Source organism: Balaenoptera physalus (genome assembly GCF_965194825.1).
Source record: "Balaenoptera physalus genome assembly, chromosome: 12".
Taxonomy (NCBI): domain Eukaryota; kingdom Metazoa; phylum Chordata; class Mammalia; order Artiodactyla; family Balaenopteridae; genus Balaenoptera; species Balaenoptera physalus.
This window is the reverse complement of record NC_138897.1, coordinates 68,492,546-68,511,621: the sequence shown is the minus strand read 5'-3', so window position 1 is coordinate 68,511,621 and position 19,076 is coordinate 68,492,546. Positions and strand designations below refer to the sequence as shown.

Here is a 19,076-nt window from a genome sequence, read left to right as displayed (position 1 = left end):
TCATACCCTGCGGAACCCCGCCCCCGCCCCGTCATACCCCGCGCGACCGTGGCTACTGGACGTTTTGGGGCGCCGGCCAGTCTCTTGGATACGGCGCTGCCTGTTTCCTGAGAACAGTTAGAGAACTCTCTGTCGAAGTGTGGAAATTGGGGAGAATGCGAAGGTTAAGACTGTCGTCTGCGGGCCTCGGCCCTGAGTCAGTCTCGTCCGTGTTTGGGCGTGTGTCCCTGGGAGACGGGCCGGGCCGGGCGGGAGTGGGCGCGGAGAGCGGGCGGTGCGGACGGGGCGTGTGTCTGGGGCTGTGCCGGGCGGCCGGAGCGCAGGCTCCCAGACGTAGCGGGTGGGCCCGACCGTTTCCCGCCCCCCACACCAACCGCGGGAGGTGCGGAAATGACTTAGCCTTGCTGGAAGTTCCTTCACTTGCCTTCCCCCCCGCTCCCCCCACTAAAAACGGTAAGATTTTATTGGTACTTTTAGAGGCAAACCCTCAAACCCGTGAGCTGCAGGTATGATAACTAAGAACTGTAACTGCTCTGAGGTCAAAGACACTCATTTCCAGAGAAAGTACTCACTATCTGTGAAGGTTTGATAGATTTATAAAAGCTACAAACCTTAAAAAACTTTGTATAAGTGAAGTTTAGAGACAGTAAACACAGCGGTTGTTGCCAGAGATTATCCGGGTGAGCGGTTGAATAGGAGGGATTTTTTTTTAAAGAGACTTCATTTTTTTTAGAGCAATTTAAATTCATAGCAAAAGTTGATCAGAAAATACATAGAGGTCTCATATAGGCAACTACCCTCCCCACTCTCAGTATTAGCAGCGCAGTCGTACATTTGTTACATAGCATATTAACTGTCACCCGAAGTCCATAGTTTACCTTGGGGTTTGCTCTCAGTGTTGTACATTCCGTGGGTTTTGACAAATGCATAGGGAGATGTATTCACCGTGGTAGGGTTGTACAGAATGGGTTCACTGCTCTAAAAATCCTCTGTGCTCCACCTAGTCATCCTCCCCTACCCCCATCCCTCAGTCTTGGGCAACCACTGATCTTTTCACTGTCTCCATAGTTGTGCCTTTTCCAGAATGTCCTATAGTTGGAATCATACAGTATGTAACGTTTTCACATTGGTGACTTTCACTTAGTAATATGCGTTTAAAGTTTTTCCACGTCTTTTCATGGCTTGATAGCTCATTTCTTTTTCACACTGATTAATGTTCCATTGTCTGGATGTATCACAGTTTACCCATTTAACCCCTGAAGGACCCATTGGTTGCTTCCAAGTTTTGGCAATTAAGAATAAAGCTGATACAAACATCCATATGCAGGTTTTTGTGTGGAGATAAATTTTCAACTCCTTTGGGTAAATACCAAGGACCATGATAGCTTCCTCATATGGCAAGTATATATTTAGTTTTGTAAAAAACCTCCAAACTGTCTTCCATAGTGGCTGAATCATTTTACATTCCCACCAGCAATGAATGAGAGTTCCTCACCAGCATTTGGTGTTATCAGTGTTCCAGATTTTGGCCATTCTAAGAGACATGTAGTGGTACCTCATAGTTGTTTGTTTTAATTTTCATCTCCTTCATGTCATGATATAGAACACCTTTTTATATGCTTATTTGCCATCTGTATATCTTCTTTGGTATCTGTTAAGGTCTTTGGCACATTTTTTAATCAGGTTGTTTTATTTTCTTACTATTGCGTTTTAAGAGTTCTTTGTATATTTTGGATAACAGTCCTTTATCAGAAGTTTTTTGTTGTTGTTTTTCACAAATATTTTCTCCCAGTCTGTGATGTGTCTTCTCCTCTTGACCATTTCTTTTTTTAAAACTTTTTTTTTTAATTAATTAATTTATTTATTTTTGGCTGTGTTGGGTCTTCGTTTCTGTGCGAGGGCTTTCTCTAGTTGCGGCAAGCGGGCGCCACTCTTCATCGCGGTGCGCAGGCCTCTCACTATTGCGGCCTATCGTTGCGGAGCACAGGCTCCAGACGCGCAGGCTCAGTAGTTGTGGCTCACGGGCCCAGTTGCTCCGCGGCATGTTGGATCTTCCCAGACCAGGGCTCGAACCCGTGTCCCCTGCATTGGCAGGCAGACTCTCAACCACTGCGCCACCAGGGAAGCCCAACCATTTCTTAAAATTACATAATTATTACATAATTATTAGGCTGTTTACTGTAAGAAATGTCTTACAGTACAGATACATATAAAGTAAAAAGTTAAAGTCCCCATTCACCCCACAATCTAATCTCCCTGCCTAAAGAATATGATTGTTGCTGGGTATGCCTCCACACATTTTCTATGGGTTTATAGAATACAAAGCATACATGTGTACCTAGTATCAGAACGTTTGTGTGGGTTTTTTCAAGTAAATTTGCTATACGAGCTTTTGCTTTTTAAAAAATGTCTCGTATGTCTTAGATACCTTTCCACATGGGTCTAGTTCATTCTTTCACTCTTTTTAACGTATGCATTCCCGAATACGGACAAATTGTGGTTTATTAACCATTCTCCTGCTAATGTACTAACCTGTAAAGATCACCATAGGCATGCTTTATTTCTTTATTCATATAGGTTTTATTATATGTGCGTTTTTATAGTTCTAAAGGTTTTCTTCATACAATTTTACATGTATTAGGTTTATTAAAACTTTTAATAGTTTTTTATACTATTGTGAAGGGCTGTTTTTCTATATTGTTTGTAAGAAAGCTATGTTTGTATATTTATTTTGTGTCTGTTCCCTTAATGGACTCAATTCATTTAGCTTCTACGTTGACTCTCTTGGGTTAAAAATCATACCAGCTGCTAATAATGAGTTACAGATATTTTCTATCAGTCAGCATTCGATCACAAAAACAGTCTCCACTGCAAGTATTTGAAACAGGGAATTTAACACAGGAAATTATAATTAATTAATTATTATTATTATAAATATGTTGGAAGCAAAAATTAAGAGCAAAAGGGAACATGTGAGGTTACCCAGAGATTCATAACTGCAGGAAACAGTCCCCCTACCAGGGCAGGAAGAGTGAAAGGGAAAATAGGGCCTGCCATTACTGACCCTCAGGCTGCTGGTGCTGGAATGTTCACCACCAACTGGCAGGAAGCTGGGAGCCAGCACCCCGGATGACCCTGCCAGTGTCCAGCAGTAGCCACAACCAAAGGAGCAAGGGATACAAGCTCTGCACAACCGAGATTCCTGGAGCCCCTGCTGCAAAAGCGGCAACCAAGCTTATGGCATCCTACAAGTGGTTGCATTACAGCACAGATTGAAACCCAGCCTCACAGGCAACCTCTGCTATTAAAGGGCATGGATTGGGAAAAGAAACAGTTGGAATGGGGACTTAGGGGCAGGTCCTGATGAAGCTGGGGACGCTGAGGCCTAAATTCTGTGAGTGCCAGTAGAAGCAATCCTTCCACTCCATCTGAGGACAGTGATCCTGCTTTGCCTGAGGAGCCTGTAAAAACCTCTTCTGCGGCAGTTGCCTTGAAAGACACTGCTGATCATCCTCAAGACTGGCCATGGGCACCCCTCTTTACTGCCAGACCCATAGCAAAACATGTCCCAGTAAGCCCAAAGGGTGAGGCACAAAGTTTCACCCATGAGGAGGTGTACTGTGCTCCAAAAGAAGCGTTACTTTTCTAACTTATGCAGACATAATTCTGGGGAATATCTGTGGGAATGGATATTAAGAGCATGGGATAGGGGACTTCCCTGGTGGTCCAGTAGTTAAGACTCCACGCTCTGAATGCAGGAGGCCAGGGTTCGATCCCTGGTCAGGGAACTAGATCCCGCGTGCTGCAACTAAGACCTGCCACAGCCAAATAAAGAGTGTGGGATAATGGTGGAAAGTAAATAAAGTAGGATCAGGCTGAATTTACTGATATGAACCCACTGAGCAGAGATTCTGGATATAGTGTTGTAACTCAAGGGGTTAGAAAGGGCTCGTTTGGGGGGCTGAGACACTGACCAAAAGGTAACCCACACTAAATGAAGACATGCCAGACCTGCCTTGGTCTATCGTAAAGGAAGGGACCCAAAAGGTGTAGGAAGGTTGGAGTGTGAGAGTGGATTTATCATGTAGGACCTGCTCACCCACTCCAGGAGGGCCCAGAGGACACACCTTGCACCATGACTGTGAGAAATACATTTGTGAGGGAGCTCCAGCATCCTTGAAGAACTCCTGTGGTCACTCCTTCCTGTAGGCACAGAATTACAGTGGGAACTGCCACCAAACTGGATCCTTAAATGGGAATAATTGGATCCATGGAGAGCAGGATAATTGCTAAAGACAAGGTGGGGCCAGGTACCATAATGGACAGCAGATTCAAAGCAGTAATTAGCATAGTCTTATTGGCAGAGACCTATGGCACTGACTAGTTGATTATGGTGTCCCTAGAAGAAAAGAGATGGGCAGTCTACTAAATTCTTACTTGTTCTGTGTCACAGGAAGAGTTCTAGGTCAAGTGCACAAACTTGTGTCATAAAAAGAGTCACAGCCTTACAGTCAACTTCAGACTTGACCCAGTTTACAGACCCAAAAACACTTGAATAAAGGGGAGGCCAGATCCCCTTGAGGAAAGACCCTGCTGTGCTGGCAAAAACACACTGAATCTTCCAGCCTTCCCTCGGGATCTGGGGCCTTTTACCACAGTGATTATGCTCTGAGGAAAAGGAAATAATTAGACTTTTCAAGAATTACTGAACACTAGCTCCGAACTGACCCTAATTCAAGGTGACCCAAAACATCATTGTGGTCCACCAGTCAGGGTAGGCCTTGTGGAGGTCAGCTGACCAGAGGAATTTTAGCTCAGATGTGTCTCACAGTGGGTCCCCAAGCCAATGCTGTGGTTATTTCCCCAGTTCTGGGATGTGGTTGGGGTAGGCAGCTGGCAGAATCCTCACGTTGGTTCCCTGACCTGTGGAAGGAGGGCTGTTTTTTGGGAAAGGCCTAGTGGAAGCCACTAGAACTGCCTCTACTGAGGAAAGTAGTGAACCAAAAGCAATACTGCAGAGATTAGTGCCACCAACAAACGCTTGAAGGATGCAGGAATGGTGATTCCCATCACATCCCAATTCAGCTCACCTACTTGGCCTGTGCAGAAAACAGGTGGATCCTGGAGAATGACGGTGGGTTATCGTATATTTATCCAGACAGTCACTGCAATTGCAGTTGCTGTTACAGATGCAGTTTCATTGCTCAAGCAAATGAACACATCCCATGGGAGCTGGTTTGCAGCTGTTGGTCTGACAAATGCTTTTTCCTCAATACTTGCTAATTACCATTTCCACCAGAAACAGTTTGCTTTCAGCAGGCTTGTCCAGCAATGCACTTTCACAGTTGTCTTGGTCTGCTTGGGCTGCCACAATATAATACTGCAGACTGGGTGGCTTAAACAACAGAAATGTATTCTCTCACAGTCCTGGAGGTTGGAAGACCTGGATCGAGGTGTCGGCAGATTTCATTTCAGGTGGGAGCGCTCTTCCTGGCTGGCAGACATCCACCTTCTCACTGTGTCCCCACACAGCCTCTCCTCTGTGTGCAGGAGAGAGACCTCTGACATCTCTTCCTCTTTTACAAGGACACCAGTCTTACCAGATTAGGTCCCACCCTTTGACCTTATTTAACCTCCCTCCCTCCCTACAGGCCCTATCTCCAAATACAGTCATGCTGGGTCCCAAAATTCATCTGTTGACGCCCTAACGCCCACTGTGGTGGTGTCTCCAATTGCGGCTGCTGTACCTGATGTGGCTTCATTGCTTGAGCAACTTACACATCCCCTAGCACCTAGTATGCAGCTATTGACCTGACAAATGCCTTTCTCACCGTACCTGTCAGTAAAGACCACTAGAAGCAGTTTGCTTTCATCTGGCAAGGCCAGCACTGCACCTTCACTGACCTACCTCAGGGGTGTATCAGCTCTCCAGCCCTGTGTCATAATTTAGTTCACAGGGGTCCTGATTGCCTTACTCTTCCACAAGATACCACACTCGCCCGTTATTCCTGACATTATGCTGATTGGATCTAGTGAGCGAGAAGTAGCAACTATGCCAAACTTACTGGCAAGACCTTTGTGTGTCAGAGGGTGGGAAATAAATCTGACAAAAATTCAGGGGCCGTCTGCCTCAGTGAAATTTCTCGGGGTCCAGTGGTGTGGGGCATGTCAAGATAACCCTTCCAAGGCCCCTCCTGCAACCAAAAAAGAGGCACAATGCCTGGTGGCCTCTTTGGACTTTGAAGGCAACATATTCCTCACTTGAGTGCTACTGCAGCCCATTGACCAAGTGACCAGAAAACTGCTAGTTTTGAGTGGAGTCCTTGCCCCCCGACACACACTATCTTCTCTGTTTCAGTCCCTGCCTGTGGCCTCATGGGGCATTGCCCTCAATCAGTTGACTGAGGAAGGGAAAACTCAGGCCAGATAGACAGACGGTTCTGCCTGGCCTGCGGGCACCAGCTGCAGCACTGCCGCCCGTCTCTGGGACACCCCCGAAGGACAGCGGTGAGCAGAAGCCCTCCTGGTGGGCAGAACTTCCAGCAGTACACCTGGTTGTTCCTTGAAAGAGAAATGGTCAGAAGTACAACTGTACACCGATCCCTGGGCTGTGAGTTGATGGTCAAGGACTTGGAAGGAACATGACTGGAAAGTTGGTGACAAGGAAATTTGGGGAGAGGTATGTGAATAGACCTCCCTGAATGGGCAAAAAACATGAAGCTATGTGTGTCCCATGTGAATGCTCACCAAAGAGAGACCTCAGCAGAGGAGGATTTCAATATTCAAGTGGATAGGCTGACCCGTTGTATGGACACCACCCAACCACCCCTGTCATCACCCAGTGGGCTCATGAACATGGCTGCAGGGGCAGGGGTGGGCGTTACACATGGATTTCCACTCACCCAAGGCTAACCTGGCTACGGCCACCACTGAGTGCCCAGTCTGAAGCAGCAGACACCAGCACTCAGTCCCCAGTATGGCATCATTCCCCAGGGTGACCAGCCAGCTACCTGGTGGCAGGTTGATTACATTGGACCACTTCCATCATGGAAGGGGCAGTATTCTGTCCTTCCTGGAAGACACATTTACTCTGGGTATGGACTTACCTTCCCTCATGCAGTGCTTCTTCCAAAACTCCCATCCATGGACTTACAGATTGCCATCATGGAGTTCACACACCATTGCTTCTGATCAAGGAACTCTCATCACAGCAAATGAAGTATGGCAGTGGGCCCCTGCCCATGGAATTCACTGGTCTTACTCTGTTCCCCGCCGTCCTGAAGCAGCAGTCGTGATAGAATGGTGGAATGGCCTTTTGAAAGACTCTGTTACAGTGACAGCTAGGTGGCAGTCCCTTGCAGGTCTGGGGCAGGGTTCTCCAATATATGGTGCTGTTTTTCTCAAAGTCAGGAATCAAGGGGTAGAAATGGGAGGGCCACCACTCACCATTGCCCCGAGTGACCCACAGCGACATTTTTGCTTCCTGTTCCTGCTCTGCCTCTGCTCTGCTGGCCTGAAGGTCTTAATTCCGTCAGGAGACACAACAATGAGTCCATTGAATTGGAAGTTAAGACTGCTTCTCGTCCACTTCGGGTTCCTCATTCCTGTGAATCAGCAGGCAAAGAAGGAGTTACCATGCTGTCTGGGGTGACTGACCCTGATTCCCAAGGGGAGATTGGGCTGTTCCTCCTCAGTGGAGCTAAGGAAGAGTATGTCTGGAATACAGGAGAGCCCTTAAGCTGTCTCTTAGAATTACCATGCCTTGTGATTAAAATCAGGGGAGAACCACAACCCAATCCAGTCAGGACTACTCATGGCAGGAATGAAGGTTTATGTCACACCACCAAGGAAAGAACCATGACCGGCTAAGGTGCTTACTAAGGGCAAAGGGAATACAGGATGGGTAGTAGGAGAAGGTGTGTTACAACCACCAGTGATCAGTTGCAGAAATGAGGATGTGGTGGTTACATGTAGTGGTTACATGAATATTTCTTCCTTATTTGGTTACAAATATATAGAGATAGAGATAGAGGGATATATATAGATATATCTGTCTGGTAAATAGCTTTGTCTTCTTCCCCTCGTATTCCCTTATTATATGACATAAGAGTAGAGTATTAATTTACATGATAGAATTATGGGACATCAAGAGGAGTAAACATCACTCCAGGACTTTGCATCCTCTCCTGGGAAAGAGTCAGTGCGTTTTTCGGTTGTTCCCAGGATTTTCGTTTTATCCCTGTTCCCAGGTTGTTCGTTGTATCATGCGAGGCAGATGCTAGAGAATGCGGATGGGCCTCATCCATACCGTTGAAAGCCTTAAGAGCAAAGACGGAGGTTTCCCAGGGAAGAAGGAATTCTGCCTCAAGACTGTAGCACAGAAATCCTGCCTGAGTCTCCAGCCTGACAGCCAGTCCTATAGACCTCAGACTTGCCAGCTCCCACAGTCACGTGAGCTGATTCCTTTAAATAAATCCCTTTAAATATAAATTATATATAAATATATATTGGTGTTCTCCATGCCTACGTATAGGGACTTATTTTATATAAATTATTATATATTATTATTTTATATAAAAGGGATTTAAATAATATATATTCTATTGGTTCTGTTTCTCTGCAAAACTCTAATACAATTAGTTCTACCTGGTTTTGTAGTTTTGTAAATTGTACAATATGTACTTTTTTCATCTAGCTTCTTTCTCTCTGAATTACGTTGGTGAGCTTCACCCCTGCTCTGCATGGTCCCCCACTCCATTGGGTGGGGTGCAGGGTACACCACCTGTCCGTCTGCAGCGCCTCCTGAGGCAGTGACCTGTAGGTGGCACTAAAACACCTCGTGGAGAACTTTGAAATGCATGGCAACTGTGCAGATTCCTAGCTGTTGGCAACGTCTGAAATGTTTCATGGTTTATAATAGAGCAGACAGCATATAACCAAATTGGAAATGAAATCTTTCCGTTTCTAAATTCAGTGCTCGTTGAGTCAATACACTTGAAGAGCTCAGGACTCAGAGGCCGGGGCACAGCTGCCCTGAGTCCAGTCCCAGGGAGGGGGCCATGACTGGGAAGGGTCCTGCAGGCTCTCGGGTTCGGTGGCCCTGGGTCTCCTGCCGGGAGGAACCTGTTATCACCCACAACAATAACAGCAGCGAGAGCACCTGCATCCTCCTGCACCACCTCCCGGAGCCCCGACACCACCCGGCCAGGGGTCACAGGAGCACGGGGAGTCCCGATTCAGAAGAATCTCTGAGCCCGGGGACCCTGGATATCTGATGACGAGCAGGGAGTCTGCTTATTCTCTACCTTCCAGGGGTGTGGGCACACTGCCTTTTCTCCGAAGAAAGGCTGCTCGCTGTACAAATGTTCTAAAAAAAATAAAGCAAAACAAAGGGAAGCCAGTGCCTTGCTTGCAAGACACACAGAAAAGTAAGACCCATGGAAAATCGGCTCCGACAGGAGGGGGGTGGGGGCGAGAGATGGCATCTCCCGTGGGAGGCTGGGTGAAGGAGAAAGAGGGGCACCTCTGGACTGACAGGTGGCTTCCGAGCGCGAAATCCTCAGTCCTCGGGGCCAAAGGCTGCCATCTGGGGAGAGAGGCTGGGTGGGTGTGGCCTTCCATGTGTCCCCTCCTGAGCATCTGAGAGGTGGCCTCCTCCCTCCATCTCTCTGCAGCACCTTAGGGAGAAAGCGGTCCTGCAGGCGGGCGTCCTCTGCTTCTCTAGCCCCTGACCCTGGGAAAGGGGAGCCCAGCTAATCCAGGAGCAGAGAGCCCGGGGCAAGCTTTCCTTTAGGTTGGGGCAGAAGAAGAGCAGAGCAACAGCCGTGCTGAGCAGGGCAGAGGGAGATGAGCCTGGAGGGCCCAGCTAAGGCACGGTGAGAACAGAGCCTGTTTCCAGAACACCGGCCAGGTTTCAGAGGGAAACCCTTGCCATTTGAGCCTCCCTCTTGGTGTAGAAGCAACAGCATTTGGGACTGGGGTGAAGGACTCAGCCTCCTTCCTGCACAGGGTTCAGAGGGCAGCTTTGGACTGAACTGCCAAGAAGCCTCTGTGCTTCAGGACCAGGGTGGCTGCGTTGCTGGGTGTAAGGAAAGCACACCGCCAGGAGCTGTTCTTCCCACTCTAATTTGTATTACATATTAAAAGGCCACAGTAGGAGTAAAATTACAGGAGAACGGACTTTTACTGGTGGAAAGGACCTCAGAGAGGGCCCAGACCAGTAGTTTCCTAACTGGTGTCCATGGCTGGGCTCCAGGGGCCCAGCCCTCTGCCAGCAGACACATCTGACCCTTAGGATGTTTGTTATTTGACGGGGATCAAGCAGAACAGACGGGTCTGGGGAGTTTGGGGGAAATGAGGTTGGTGTGGCTGGGCATGGCCGGGTGGGAGGTGGAGGCGTGACCGGAGGATGGAGCCAGTGTGGACGGGACCCGGCGGCCTCGGAGTCCTCAACTGGGATGTGAAGGAAGGATACTCTGTGATGTTCCTTGTCAGGAATTTAGGCAACAAAATGAGAGAGGGAGAGGGTGAGAGTGAGGAGGAAAGAGTGGGAGGGGGCACCTCACAATGGGTCCCAGCACACGCTACTCTAAGAAGCAGCTGGTCTCCACTCAGTCCTCATGCTGAGGGAGAGGCGGGGGCTGAGCTTCTTCTGTGTCCCCCATCTCTCTCTAACTCTCTCCCTCTCTCTCTCTCTCCCTCTCTCTCTCTCTCTCTGCTAATGTTGGCACTTCTCTCCCCTTGAAACGCAGGGCAACTCCTGTCCTCAAGTTCTCATGTCATCACGGGGCTTGTTGTCCTGGGACCTGAGAAAGAAAATGGAGTTTTCTGTTCATGCGATCACTGCCCAGCTGGTTATTTGGGACACTGATGCGCAGTGCTGAGGAGCCTAGGGAGATGGGGAAGTCTTTTGCAGGTCACTTTTCAGAATCGTTGGAGATGGCTGTGGAAAATTCCCGAGCCCTTTGTGTTCCAAGATTCCAGGCGAGGGGTCAGGTCTCCCTCCGACATCTGAAAAACTACATTTTGAGCAGCTGGTTAAAGGCCGCTCAGGTCTGTGTCCTAATCCCCAGGGCCTGTGAAGAGGTTGCCTTACATGGTAAAGGAACTGGGCAGATGTGATTAAGTTAAGGGTCTTGAGATGGGGAGATTACCCTGGATTATCCAGGAGGACCTGATGAAATCAATACAGTCCTTATAAAGGGGATGCAGGAGGGTCGACGTCAAAGGAAAAGGTGATGTGATGAGAGGCAGAGTCTAGTGTGAAGTGGCTGTGAGCCAGGGAATGTGGGTGCCTCTGGAAGCAGATGCTCTCCTGGACCTTCCAGAAGGAACAAGCCCTTGGTTTTAGCCCCTTAAGACTCATTTTGAACTACTGGCCTCCAGAACTGTAAGAGGATAAGTTTGGGTTGTTTTAAGCTACAAAATTTGTGGTAATTTGCTACAGCAGCCGTAGGAAACACAAGCCTTTCCCTCCCCTCAAGGACAGACTCAGGACTGGTGCAGACGCCCCCACCTTTGCTTTATACTGGAATCACATGGGGAACTTTTTTTTTTTTTAATGTTTTCCTTTATATTGTTCTCTTTTGTATTTGTGTTGCTCTATTTTTTTTTTTTTTTTGGCTGCGTTGGGTCTTTGTTGCTGCAAGTGGGCTTTCTCTAGTTGCGGCAAGCAGGGGCTACTCTTCATTGTGGTGCGAGGGCTTCTCATTGCAGTGGCTTCTCTTGTTGTGGCTCACGGGCTCTAGAGCTCAGGCTCAGTAGTTGTGGTGCACTGGCTTAGTTGCTCCGCGGCATGTGGGATCTTCCCAGACCAGGGCTCGAACCTGTGTCCCCTGCATTGGCAGGCGGATTCTTAACCACTGCGCCACCAGGGAAGCCCACATGGGGAACTTTTGAAGCCCCAGATAAACTGAGCCACAATCTCTGGCAGTACCAGCATCCAGGCAGCAGCAGCAGCATCACTTTTTTCTTTAAATAGAGAAATAGTCCGCATGACAATAAAATGTCTATATCTTAAGTGTTAAGTTCAAAGCGTTTTCACAGTTGTACACACCCATGTATCCACCACCCAAGACAAGATACAGAAAATTCCCATCACAACAGAAAGTGAGATCACCCCTCTGCAGTGAATTCTGACCACCCCCCACGCTGAGGCAACCACTTTCTGACTTTTATCACCATAGTGAGTTTTGCCTGTTCTTGCACTTCATATAAGTGGAATCACACAGTGTGTATTTTTTGGTGGTGTGGCTGGCTTCTTTCGTTCAAAATAATGTTTTTGAGATTTATCTATGTGGTTGTACATTCCTTTTTATTGCTAAATAGTATTTGATTATATGAATATTTGCAATTTATTTATCCATTTTGATGTTGATGTTGATGGATTTTTGGGTTGTTTACGGTTTGGGGTTATTATGAACAATTACATAGTGATTTTAAAGGATGGTCACAAAATGGTCCTCACATCCCCTCCTGCTGGAGCTGCTTCGACTAATAAAGACAGTGGAAGTGAGATTGTTCTAGACTGAGTTGTGTTCCCAAATTCATATGTTGAAGCCCTAACCTCCCCCGCTCCATGTGACTGTATTTGGAGACAGGGCCTATAGGGAGTAATAAAGGTTAAATGAGGTCATGAGGAGGGACCCTGATCTGATAGGTCTGGTGTCCTTATAAAATGAGGAAGAGAGACCAGAGTTCTCTCTCTCTGTGTACAGAAGAAAGGCCTCGTGAGGACACAGTGAGAAGGTGGCTGTCTGCAAGCCAGGAAGAGAGCCCTCACCGAACACCAGTCTTTGATCTTGGACTTTCCAGCCTTCAGAACTGTGACAAAATAAATGTCTGTTGTTTAAGCCATCCAGCCTGCAGTATTTTGTTCTGGCGGTCTGAGCAGACTATCACAGACATTACATTACTTCTGAGGCTATAAATGAGAGGCCACACAGCTTTGCAAAGCTGGGACATTCTCGGGGAACACTCTGAGCCCAGGCTGCCATGGAAGCAGTCTGGCTATGCTGGGCCCACCCTGCCCAAAAGGCTACTGTGGACAATGGCTGAGCCCAGACTTCAGCCAGCCCTGCCCCAGGGCCAGGAGAGAGCGAGGAGCCACGTGGGTGGCTCTGCCAGGCCTGGCCATGGGTGAGGGGTGGTGGGGGAGCTGTGTCCCTCTCAACTCCTGACCATGGAATCCATGAGCAGGAGCAATGGTGGTTATACGCTGCTGGCTTTGGGGGTGGTTTTTCAGTCACACTGGATTACTGGAACAAGGCTGCTTTGAGCATTCTTGGAAAAGTCTCTTTTGGGAACCTAGTCATTCATTTCCCTCCATTAAGTATGTCGGGGTGGAATTGCTACATTGAAGATTAGATGGGTTTGTGACTTTATATGAATCTGCTAACATTGTCCTATGTGACTGGGCTATTTATACACCCAACAGTGATGCACCAGGTTGCTCCACATCCTTGCTCAATGTTTGGTGCTGTCACTCTGCTGTTAGCCCCTACCCCGCCCCAGTGGGTGTGAAAGGACACTCACTGTCCTTTGGTTTTCAGTCCTTTTGTTGCTGATGGTGTTGAGCCCCTTTTCATGTGCTTATTGGCTATTCAAGAGTCTACTTTTGTGAAGCATCTGTTCAAGTCTTTTGTCTATTTTTAAACACTGGATTGTTTGTCTTTTTGTTCTTCATTTGTTAGAAGTCCTTCTATATTCTGGATGCAAGGCTTTTTTCAGACAAATGACCTGGGGATATTTACACCCCTCCCCCCAGGTTTATGTGACATTATTACTTTTAAATCTCCCTACGATGCCCAGGTGATGCCAAGGTTGAGACCACTCACCTGGTGCTTGTTTCCTTTGTTTTCTGGAGGATGAGATCAGGGTCCACGGGGCAGGGCTTGGAGTCAGACGGCCTGGTGTTGACGTGGCTTCGACCCCAGCCTGCCTCGTGAACTTCGGTGAATCCTGTTAAATGATAAAATGAGGCACATTAAACATTTCAAGAGTTTATTTGAGTGCATGAGTTGGAATGTGGTTAGGAGCCCTTCACAGCGGGAACGAGGTCAGGTTTTTATAGAGAAGACGCAGAAACAAAGTGAGGGAATTATTTGCTTGGCTGCAGCTTACGCAGGGGCTCTATTTGGGAGAGTTGAGCTGTCTGTGGTTGTCCTGACGCTTCGTGCTCTGGGATTCTATGCCCTGACTCTGGCTTTGGTATGGGTTTGCTCATGCGGGCTGCCAAGGCATCGCAGCCATCCAGTCTGTCGGCCTCCGTGTTTAATTACTTTACCAGTCAATTAATAGCTCTGTACCTCCTCTTCTCACCCCTACAATGGAGTTAATAATAGCACTAGGAAGAGTGTGGCAATAATTAAAGGCAATCAAATGCAGAACTCTTGGTGCTAACTGGCTCTCGGGACAGTGTCAGGGCTTCAGATCAGAATTTCTCATATTTACACAGAATCTTCTATCTTAGGCAAAATTTCCAGGTCACCAATATTCACCCTGCATGAAAGCCTGATGTAGGAGGAGGGGACGGTTGTAACGCTTTAGACACATAAGGAAATCCTTGAAAATAACGTCTCCACCACGTATTTGGTTTCCAAACACCTGTACATCAGATTCTCCAATTGACGTGGATGGGAAAGGAGGCGGCAGCGGCTGACAGTCACACAGAGTCTGGCTTTGCAGGTTTTTTCTAAATGCAAAATTCCAAGACTGAAGGTGGCACTGTGCACGTCAACAATTCATAGCGCTGAACCAGGTCACTCTCACGATCAAGGCTCGTGTCTACCCCACACTGCGTGAGCCTTGACACACAGACGAAGCAGCTTTAGTCAGTGTGCACACTTTAGAGAATGCTCTTTTGTTTTTATGTTAGGTTAGCTGACTGCGATACTCTTGTGGAAGGGATGGAAAGGAATGGCATGCTGTCTGCAGCTGCACACAAGGAGCTGGACTCGGAGGTCACACAGCTGGTAAAACTCAGACCTGACACCAGAGCTCGGGTTTTCCAGTTCCAAGCCCAGGGCCTTGCCCCCTTCACCAGGGTTTCCCAAACTCTAAGGTGCGTGGCCTGGAGGTCTGAGAACTGCAGATTCTGGCTCAGGGGGCCCGGGTGGGACCAGGTTCTTTATTTCTGATAAACTCGCAGGTGATGGTGACACTGACTCCCGGACCATTTTGAGTGGCAGGCATGACACCACCCGCCGTTCAAGGAGTCAGCGTGTCCAGAAGCCATCGTCCCACGCTGCTGCCCTCTGAGCAGTCTCATGGAGGTTGGCTTCCAGCCAGGACCACCATCCAAGGGGGAGCCTCACTAATCAGCGAACTACTGTAGTTTTCCCTTAGCTGTGCTCCTCCTTTTCTGGGATGAACTAGGGGAATACAGCAAGAGGACACATCCAGGTGATGAAAAGCTCCTTGTGCCACAAACGTGTCACCCTAAGCTTTGCCAATAGCTCTGCCTGGAGAGGGGGCAGGAGAGGGCCTCACTCCTCACAGGAGCTCTGTCTGGGAGGAAGTGGGAAATGGTAGAGAAGATGTGACATGTGGCCGGAAGTGGGTGCAGGTTACCATTCTCATTCTGGAATCTTCCTGCGAATGTGTGAGGATGTATGTTGGTGTCAAAACAGGCAGGAATTAATAAAAAGATGCAAACAAAATAAAAAGGCACAGTTTTCTCTAAAAGCAAAGGACACAGAGACTTTTCCACACCAAGAAGGTGACACAGAGGAGGAAATAACGTGGCCTCCGCCCCCTGTACCCCTGGCTGGACATGCGGGTCCCAGGACTCCTGAATCCTCCCGGGACGTGCAGCTGCCACTAAAACTTGCTCATGGAAGAGGGCATGTCAGGCACAGGGAGACCGTTTGGATGTCCTGAGGGGCCTATGCCCTCCGAACACTCCTGATGGTCCCTGGAAGCCCAGTGCCCTTCCTGCCTGGCCACTGTCCCACTACCTGGCAGGACCCAGGCCGGATCCAAGGAGTGGCCATCCCACTAGCAGGTGCCTGTGTGTGTCCCTGTCCTTTTTTAATTCCCCTTTCTTGGCATTTCACCTTTTTCCTGACGTTTTCTGTGAGGCTCCTCCTGAAACCCAGTCTCCCTAAAACTGAGTTCCTCTGCTGAATTTATGAATCCAACACCTGTTCCCCTCAAGACTGAGGAGTTTCAAAAGGGGGGTTGAAACTGAGAGGACCCTGTGGGGCCTCCCTGGTACAAAAGCCTTTCCAAGTCCCCTGTTTCTCACTTGTGGGAAAAAGGCTTCAGCCTCCTAGACCTTCCTTGAGTTCCAAAGGGGCAGATTCAGTTACTGATTAGGGAAGTGAGGGGAGGCAGAAACAAAGGAGGAGCACTCACAGACATAGAGCAGGATGGGGCAGGGTCCTGGCTCCCCCTCAAGGGATGCATGTAACCATCTGATATAGATCTCTGAGACTTTCTATAGCAACTAAGGCCCCCACTCAGGTGGAGGATGGTCACTTCAAGCCAAGCACAAGCATGTGGACCCTAGACTGGTTGGAACCAGAAGGCTGATGATTGAGATTCCTGGAACATCACTCAGTACCTCCCCATCAACCAATCAGAGGAAGGCCACACACCCTGCAGACCTCCCCCCAGATTTTGCCTATAAAAACTCTTCCCCGGGGACTTCCCTCGTGGCACAGTGGTTAAGAATCGCCATGGGTTCGAGCCCTGGTCCGGAAAGATCCCACATGCCACGGAGCAACTAAGCCCATGCACTACAACTACTGAGCCTGCGCTCTAGAGCCCACGAGCCACAACTACTGAAGCCCGCATGCCACAACTACTGAGCCTGCGTGCCTAGAACCTGTGCTCCGCAACAAGAGAAGCCACTACAATGAGAAGCCCACACACCACAACGAAGAGTAGCCCCCTCTACAACGAAGAGTAGCCCCTGCTCACCACAACTAGAGAAAGCCCGTGAGTAGCAACGAAGACCCAAAGCAGCCAAAAATAAATAAATAAATTTATTTTTAAAAAACCCAAAAAAACAAAAAAACTCTTCCCCAGAAACCATCAGGGAGTTCAGACCTTTTGCACACAAGCTGCCCATTCTCCCTGCTTGGCCCTGCAATAAACCTTTCTCTGCTCCAAGCTCCAGTGTTCAGTACATTGGGCACATGGACTCAGGTTCGATAACACTCCTACCCTGGTTTGGTCCAGATCAGAACACAGCTCCCGCACCTCCTTCCCAAGGCCACATCTCCTGGAATGTTCTGCCTACTCTTTTGTACCTGGAAACATCAAGGGGCCAGGTGGCTGGAGGGCCAAGAGGAGGGCGGGAGTTCGAGCAGGGCGGACGGTTAGCTGGGAAGCCCCCATTCAGCCTGCGGACGGGCGTCCGTCCTGGCCCTTCCACATTTCTCATGCCTCCTCTGGGCCTGGGGATGCAGAAGTACAAGCAGCTCCCAAGAGGGACCAGGGAGGGTCAAGCTCAGCACAGGCTTTGCAGGCAGAGCCGTACCTGTACCTGGGCTCCTGCTGCCATCAGCCTCTCGTTTCTGTGTCTGTGCCACACATGTGCTTGGAGAGCCAGGACCTGAGCTCATTTAACCCCTCAGTTTGGAGAGAGTAAGGAGTCTGGGCCTCTTTCCCTTTGGCCCATCTTTAGAGCAGAAAGGATGTTGCTTATTCCATCCCCTGAGGCTTTCCTGCATCAAGAAGCTCCTGAATGTGACAAGAATAGCACTGGGCCATCAGAGAATAACTTGCCAGGCAATTATTGTCTTCGGAAAGTGATGTTGCTTTGCAAAATGTTTTAAAATAAACTGCATGTGCACTTCCACTTAGAGAGGAAAACCTTATCATTTGGTTTCATTTAATAATGATTTACATGATGGTAAGAAAAGCAAGTAAATTCAAATGAAATTATTGATTTTTATGATTATAGATGAGGACTTCAACAAGAGTAAACGACAGTTTTCTATCTGAGTAAATGCTAATTCTTAGAAAGCTGCATGAAAAACACGTATTAGCCACTGTATGTGATGAACGGATATGCTGACATTGCTATTTATAAAGTCCTTGTTGAGCGCAGACCTTCTCAGTGAATTAGCAGATGGACATTTCCTCTGCAGATGCTGGAGGATGACGTCATGGTTCTTCTGCATCTATTCCCGCTGGTCAGGGCTGCACCACCTGGTGACGGATGCTTTCCAGGCAACTAATAGAACTTGCTAGTAATAACTCAGTATCCATTGAATAATCTGCAATAACAATGAAATCCAATTCAAAAACAAACCTCAGTCTACATAAATGTTTGTGATTCATCCATCATCATATTGATTCCGTTTCTCACATCACATCCACAGTGTTTTTTAATGCGGGAGCCCTATTTATACTACGGCTGGAAGACAGGGGTGAGATAGGAAATTTTATACCCACGGAAGTTTACTTCCAGGTGAGAGGTTTGGAATAAGGAACTCTCACCTAGAAACAATTTTCCCATCTCTGGGAAACAAGAAGCACTGACTGCCAAGGTATTTCATCACTCGCTATACCTAGATCATAGTTTGTCCACCTGGAATGAATGAGTAATACATTGGCAGGCGCAAATGTATTTGTTCAAATCGTAAACAAATGAAAATCAACTCCATATATTCTTTCATGCTAAAATTTTAAATCATATTCATATCCATGAACAATTTACGCTGTTTCTGCCTATAAGACTAACAGAAAGTCCTACATCATACTAAAAATATTCCTGGGATTCTCATAAACTAAATAAGCCCCTAGGGTCTCAGACTGCCTACAACCTGGGAAGTAACTTAAGTCCCACTTCACTTACCTCCGCTCACTCACTCGCTTTAACAGAAGGCCTGGAACAAATTCCAAGTCCAGCCCAACAGCCACCAGACACCTCTGGTCTTCTCCACGTGCTTGTCTCTGCTTCCCACTGACCTCAGGCAGGTGCCGCCTCACGGCACTTGGCTTCCGTCTGTCCCTCTGGCCTCCTGCCTGGGCTCTCAGTTGACAAGGAGGCATGGGATGAGTGGACTCACACTCAGTGCCCATGCGCTATGTGGGCGTTAACTCCCTGTGAGGTGATCTTCTGC

At 48.1% G+C, this 19,076-nt stretch overlaps 1 long non-coding RNA gene across 1 annotated transcript; it reads left to right on the top strand.

Moving 5' to 3' along the window:
* The first annotated feature begins 2 nt into the window (after positions 1-2).
* On the top strand, positions 3-8,505 carry LOC309639082. Its single transcript, XR_014251456.1, has 2 exons — positions 3-453; positions 8,250-8,505. It is a non-coding gene; the product is annotated as an uncharacterized lncRNA (long non-coding RNA).
* The last annotated feature ends 10,571 nt before the right edge of the window (positions 8,506-19,076 follow it).